Here is a 7,832-nt window from a genome sequence, read left to right on the forward strand (position 1 = left end):
AATAGTTGATTATTCTAATGAAAATAAAGTAAATTTGATTGGAATTTGAACTTTTTCATAAATTATATGATAAAATGAATGTATGGATTTGTATCCAACCACATTTGTGGTGATGCCATTTGGCGAGATTTGTTTGTGTAGAAAGTATTTCTACATAAGTAGTAAAAGTAAAGGTTGATAATTCTGATGAAAATAAAGTAAAATTTAATTGGAATTTGAACTTTTTGATAAATTATGTCATAAAATAATTTATGGATGTTTATCCAACCACATTTGTTTTGATGCCATTTGGTGAGATTCTTTGAATTTGATTGAAATTTGAACAGTCTTGATAAATGAATATTTCATATTAGATCATAATATGATGTATGGTTGTTTTTTCAAATCCAGAAAGATTTTTTTTTTAATTCACTTTATCATAACTTGATTATCAAATGGATGTTTATACAAACACATTTATGTTTTTGCCATTTGAAGAGAATGTTTTCGGAAAAAAAGGCGTTCACAACAATTGAACTTTTAGTTATTTTAATTTTTAAAGTGCTTTGCACAATATTATGGTCTTTTAGTCTGAAGATCTTGTTTTAAATAATTTTGATATATTTAATTTTTTCATAAAATTTTATCATAAAATTATTGTATGGATGTTTATCCAAGTATATTTGTGGTATTGCCATTTGGCAAGATTGATGTAAATAGAAAAAGAGTTAAAGAAATACTTGTATATCTTTAGTTAGATAAGAGATGAATGGTATTATTCTCCAAAAATGACATTTATATTTTTCTTAATTTAAAAAATTATTAGTGCAATTCATAAATTTTGAACCTAATGGTGGAATTTTGATTCATTTTATCATTTAATGATTATAGTATGCATGTTTTGCTAGCCACAATGGTGATGATTTTGATTTCAGAGTTAAAAGATACATGTATCTATCAGTTTTCTAACATCAAATTTGTTCTTCCAGATATTATTGGTTATCGTCTTCTTACGTTTGATTCAAGCATCACGAAGTATTAATCTGTGTACCAATAATGACAGAGTTTCAAAGAGACACATATCCAAGTAATTGAGATGGGATTCAAGATATTTCACAGGAATGTGTATTTTGTGCTATTTTGATATTGGATAATGAATATACTTCTATGTATAACTGTGTCGAAATCGTTTCATATATTTGACGTCTTCTTCCCTGGGACTTCACGATAAATCGTATGGTATGCGTTGAATTTGACTTGAAACTATACTCAAAACTCAATTGCAGGAAACATTTATCGATGAGTGGATAGGATGTGTGCATAACATCAAGACTTTTACGATCAGACTCGCATGGTGAATTGCGTTATGGATTTTCAAAAGACGGCGGTGTATTGAATTTGTTTAAGATGGATATACATGTATATGTATTTCTTTGGTGATTATTTAATTGTTTTAAAAACATTTTATTGGAAAATTTCTGTAAATTTTATGTAGTTATTGTGTTTAAAATATTGATTGACTTTGATATGATTTTAATGAATTTTGTTGGATTGAATTTAAAATCAGTGATTTTATACTTTCATTTTCCCGTTCTTTGTATTTAGAGCTGCTGCGTGTCGTTGCTATGTCCAAATGGTGTGTTTGTTGTTTATTGTACTTTCATTAGAAAGTAATGAATGGAGAAGAAATATGATTTCTTTCGTTTGAGGAACGAATTAGACAGAAATCAATTTCTACTTGGTGTGATAATGAATTACTTTTTCGGAATTTCAAGGTTTTCATTCGAATACCTGGTGAATATCACGTGGTTCTTTAGAACAGTACTCGTTAGCAAGGCTATATAAGAGGTGAATAGTAGTTTAAATAGCAGTTTAGGACGACACGTAGAGCACGATAAAGTTTAAATTTTATCATGATTTATTCAATCCAACATAAACTTGTATATACAAATTGATTTTTATATTTTGAATATGTTCTGTACACTGTACAAATAAAGATACTGCGTGTCGTTGCTATGTCCAAATGGTGTGTTTGTTGTTTATTGTACTTTCATTAGAAAGTAATGAATGGATTTAGAGAGAATAAGAGTATTTTTTATTTCGGCCTAATGAATTCATGCTGATGATGGAGTCATTTTCATTCCCTGTACTGGTTTTAAAATCCTATGGATAGTGAACAGAATTTTAAAATGTCAAAAAGTGTGTTTCCCAGGCATTTAAAATACTACAAGCTTATTTTTTTGTGTATTTAAATGATTTACTTCAGTCTAAAATAACCTACATAACAATGTGTTACCCACACATTCAGTCTTCAGATTTATAAATATGGAATTTTCCAATTAAAGTTTTTAATGAGTTAAAGTAAATGAATCAAGACACACTGGTATTACTATTTTTGGCATTCCAATTCATTAATCTTGGCACATCAGTGAAAATTTTACCAGTCATCAATAAGTGTTTGATATTCTTTTTCAAGTGATCTAAAAAATCTACTTTTAAAGTATGCAATTAAGCATCATTCAGCTTCAATAAGAACACTACATGTAACAGAAATATTTGCCTATTTACATGTACATAGAATGTTGGTGTCCTTAAAAAATAAAATATCAGGGACAGTATTTTTTTTAAAAAATGTATTTACTAAAAATACAACTTGGACAGAATATCATATTAACATGTACTGTATACAGGGTTATTTTCGCCCCGTGTTATTATTGCCCTTTTGAACTTGTAAACAATTTTCCCTCGTTTTAAATTTGCCCAAGTCATACTTCTGTTTAAGAAATTATGAGGTGTAATTTGAATTTGCCCAGTTTTAAATTCGCCCAATCAAGGATAGGACGAAAGGGACGAAAATAAAACGAGGGTGAAAATTCCCCTGTATACAGTATCTCTCAATTAGTACATTATACTTAAAACAAACATCACACTATTGTAAAATATGTTTTCATTTATTCTATAAAAACAGTTGTAAGATTGTACAAAAGAGCCAGGGATGCATTGCTATTTACATACATCTCATATCTAATTAATATGTACAATACACAAATCACTTGAAATCCACTTTAAACTTTAAATTCTGTCCATTTCATTTTAGATCTAAGTGGGAGATAACTTTAAAATGTATATATGTATGTCATCAATGGATTTGGCGCACATCATCACATCGGTTTTAATGCCACTGTCTGATTAACAAAAGTTCCTGGCTTGAATTTTCACTATTTTAACAGATAGAATTTCATCAGCTGGATTTAGGTACAAAGAGAAGACCAGCATACTTTAATCCTGGAGGAATTTCTGCTTTGCTTACTCTTTCATGGGCCTGAAAAATATGAAACATCAATTAGGTTAATTTCAAAAAATGCCAAATATTTAAAAAAACAATGCTATAAATACAGTTTTAACTACAGTTGTTAACTTTATACAGTGAGTAATGTGTACATCACACAAATATACAAATTACAAGCTTATGAGGAAATTATTTTAGAATTTTACACATTTAGAGCAATTTATCTAAATTTTTTCTAAGTAAAAGAAAATGAATTGTCACTGACTACTAAAACTTTAAATACTTCTCCTATGAAATAGGGGCACAATGACAATAAGTAACTTTACAAATTGAACATATTAAATTTGGCTATTTAATATCAAAGTAATGATCACAGTTTTAAACACTCATCTAAGATCTTTTTCTTCTTACTCCAGTAAAATTTAAAAAGGAGCCATTGAGGCTGATATGATTAATCGATTATAATAATAAAGATTCTGTGTGAGGATTAAGTACACGTATATCGATCAATATGTAATGTAAAAATATTTATATCGCAAAAAGAATAAGGCATTTTTTTGTTTATACTTATATTTTGTGTTAATTATATACGATAAACATATTTTAAATTCAAAATTTTTATATAAAAATACATACTAGTAATAATTCTCACCACTTATATACAATAATTTTGTTTTACAGCGGATATACCATGTACACAGCTTATTCTTTTAAATCAAATGAAAATTATTCATAAATAATTGTGAAGAAATGGTTTGTTCTTAAAATTTTTATGCCTTCAGATCGATACATCTCAAGCGTATATTATTTATGTCCTGTCTGTTTATCTGTTCAGCTGTTTATCTGTCTGTCTATTGTCAATTTGAACATTCGCCGTAACTTTTTAACTCTGAGAGGTATAGACTTGATATTTGGCATGCATACTCAACTTAAAGAGACACCAACTTCAATGACCTTGTGACCTTGACTGTGACCTACATGCTTAAAATAGTTCTTTCGAACTTTTACTATAACTTTTGAATCATAGGAGATGGAGACTTCATATTCGGTATGCATTTTCCACTAATAAAGTTCTTTCAAATGACATTGAAATCAATGACCTTATGACCTAGACTGTGACCTATATGCTAAAAAAGTTTTTTTAACTTTGTTACCACCGGCCGCACAGTGTTTCACTAACACATCTTGTTCAATACAAAAAAAGACTTCCTGATCAACATGACCAATTCAAATATTTGATACATATTGACCATGTTGACATTGTATCGTAGCTCAAATATAAGGATAGATACATATCTGCCTTCTGAAAAAATTATATATCTGTTTAAAGCCTTAAGTACAATCTAGATTCTACTCGTAAACCAGACACAGGACAGTACTTGATAGGGAACAGCCTAACTAAGACTGCAAAGACAAAATCCGTAACCATGCATACTACATGTATTGTTTAAGAGTTGACTTCTAGATTGGTTCAAAAGTTGAAATACATGTACACTGTACTACGTTTGAGTGGACTTAGTTATCAGTTGGTCAGGTTATATATGTACATTACCACATTGTTGTAAGCATGAAGCTCTCCTGCTCTTGGCCGCTTGATCAAAAAATTTCCTAATCTTAATCTTGATGCCTCAATCTTGATTATGACGTCATATGACATTGTAAGTGAACATGGGTTTCTAATTCCATCCCAATTGAAATGATCAATTTACATTCATTCAACAGTGTTTCTTACACTGCGACTGGGTATCATGTAAATAGAATGTTCTATCGTTAAAATGATATTGTCCTACAGACCCGGTTTAACGATAGAATTCGTTCCGTGTATTCGTAATGTAGCAGAAAGGAACACGTGCTATAACTTGCATAGTGCATTTACTAGGAACAATCTAGAGAGTTCTGAATGTAAACATGGCAGGTAATAAATTTGAATCGAGAGAAAAACATTGAGAAAATTAATTGGATTTTCATATTTAATATAGGGATTATTTTGAGGGGATAAAAGGCATAAGCAATCTCAAGAAGGTTTGTTTTGATTATTTTGGTAGTAACCAGTATTCCCAATGCAAATCTTTTTATATTCTTCAAAATCATTTTGGAGCGGATCCGCTCTGATTTGCTGAGGTTGCAAGTATATGGGACATATTCTAACTGTGGTGAGGGCCTGTACCGAGACACAGATCATTCTAACTAGGTATCATGATCAAAGTAAAATATCTTACAAGTGTTGTCACGATGATCGATTTATAATCGATGATCGGTCAGAAAGGCTGTCGATTTTAGACAATAATTAATCGATTGTAGATTTTAACAATCGATTAATCGGTATATTTCAGCACATATCTTTTTTTTTTTTTACAGTTTGCTCACTTTTATTTCAAGAACAGGCTTTGGTTATCAAAATATAAATCTTTCAAGAGTTGTCCTTTACTATTTTAAAATACATGGACTTAAAATCTGTTTTAAATAAATCAAAAGATATTTGTATTTCTAAACTGAAGAAAATTCTAATTTTTATAAAATCTAATGCCTATTTCATGCAAAGGGTTACCGATTCGATTATTGGCCGATGATCAGTCGGTTAGGGTCTACCTATGTTACCGATTAATCGATTCTGAGTTTCAGCTGATTTGACAATACTATATCTTACTTTGCTTTATTTGCAAATGGTCAATATTTAAATGAGCTACAAAATACTAATGATCGAGCTACGTACAAAATATTCTCTCTCCTTTGACCAGGGTCAGAATGGGAGAAGGTTGTAAATTTTGGCCGTGGTTGCAACAATGGGTTATGTATACTTTGTGGATTAACTACTGAATACTGCATCTGCAGATTCTAAATTTTGAAAAAATTCATTTATTTTTTATTCAATTGTAAAAATTGAACTTTAAAATCACATGGGTTTAACATGTTGAAATGCCTTAATTGCTCAGAATTTTGAGTTTTTAATTTTTTGTTACACTAACTTTGTTTCACATAATCTTTACTATTTTCATATAATCTTATTTAAAAAAAAGCATTGTTTACATACCCTCTGAGTGGTTGTAGTGACTGTACTGATGATCTATTGGTTCCTTGGATTACGATTTAAAATTCCATTTAGGCTAAAGCATAATATTTTCGCTAAAATATTCACAGGACACGCAATAAATTTTCATCTGGATTTGACATAAACTTCATCATGTTCATTGTCCATCACGTTTCCATGCTTACACGTTGCACACATTAGGTCTATTCCAACTACTGAAATTGCATCACAAAAAGGATAGATCATCGCATTTTAGCTGCAATCAATATCAAATAACTATGTAACGATAACTTCGCAATATGTAGATTTACTTCCAACTTCCACTATGTCGCCATTTTGTTTTTTTACGATTGCAATACGACAAAACGAAATTCGTTAAAAATCGCTATTTTTTTCGGTAAAAACTGAAAACAGATAAAGGAAAGTCATTTAATACAAATTAAATATAAAAATTACCCCAAAAATTATTTTTAATGGCTTAAAATAGCGATGCTGTTTTTTGAATTATCCACTTCCGGCAGGATAATCCTACTTCCGGTAGCATTACTAGCATTGACCTAGTTTAAACCAGCATCAGGATAAGGATCAAACAAGGATCAAGATAAGGATAACTAGCATCAAAATCAGCAAGCAAAGGAAGCATCAAAATCAGCAAGCATAGGAAGCACCAAAATCAGCATTGATGCTGTAACAAAATTATTTCCCTGCACTGTACCTCTCTGATTATTAAATCATAGTTTTTGCAATGTAGCACCGAGTCTTTGAAGAGTTCAGCTGCCCTGTTATTTGGATTACGCTTTCAAAAGAACACATACTTGAATATCAGGAGTCACCTCAGGCTATTATCTGAATACCGATGGATGGTAAATGTTTAAGGGAAAAACTTTTCATTTATTATTCTACGATATATATAGGTACACTTTAGGTCAAAATAGCCAAGAGATTTACTATTTTTCAAGTACACATTCCATTTTGCTGTAAATAAATATAAATTCAGTTGCGCATCAAATACTAAAGAACAATATCTGCATCAGTTTTAAAATGAATTTCTACTATCTACTACTATTGATTATTACTTCTCTTATTTTAAGCTCTTCCTGGAAAATTTTTTTTAGTGCTGAAGTATGTAATTTTTGCTCGTGGTCCTGAAGCTTCTCTGCATCTTTTCATGTTTTGTAGATCAATGTTTTTGATGTTGATAATGGTGATGCAGAAAACCTTCTTCAGGTTATAGGAGAAGCTGTTATTCGAAACTGGGCACATCAGTCTGAACACACTGGTAAGAGAACGTAAAAATAACTTTTTATTTGCCTGATGTGATTCTCAAATTACTTTTTCACAGGTATTTCAGTCCGTAGAGCGATTGCTCGGCCGCAACAGACGTAAGTTGATTAAAACTTGGGAAGCCACTGTTCCTACTTCATGCACTCGGCACTTTGAAATAAAAGTAGCGGGTCCTTCGGATGGGACCTTCAGAACCGAAGGTCACGCCAGGCATTAGTACGATACAGAACCCTCAATGCTCATGGCCCTGTT

The 7,832-nt window shown here is 30.7% G+C and overlaps 1 long non-coding RNA gene across 1 annotated transcript; it reads right to left on the bottom strand.

The window, feature by feature from the left end:
* Nucleotides 1-2,911: 2,911 nt before the first annotated feature.
* On the bottom strand, nt 2,912-6,874 carry LOC134245609 (uncharacterized). Its single transcript, XR_009987474.1, has 2 exons — nt 6,300-6,874; nt 2,912-3,301 (listed from the first exon to the last, which is right to left on the bottom strand). It is a non-coding gene; the product is annotated as an uncharacterized LOC134245609 (long non-coding RNA).
* Nucleotides 6,875-7,832: the final 958 nt, after the last annotated feature.

The sequence above is a fragment of the Saccostrea cucullata genome, unplaced genomic scaffold (genome assembly GCF_032062105.1).
Source record: "Saccostrea cucullata isolate Sc308-1 unplaced genomic scaffold, CSIRO_AGI_Scuc_v1 ctg1969, whole genome shotgun sequence".
In the NCBI taxonomy this organism is placed as follows: domain Eukaryota; kingdom Metazoa; phylum Mollusca; class Bivalvia; order Ostreida; family Ostreidae; genus Saccostrea; species Saccostrea cuccullata.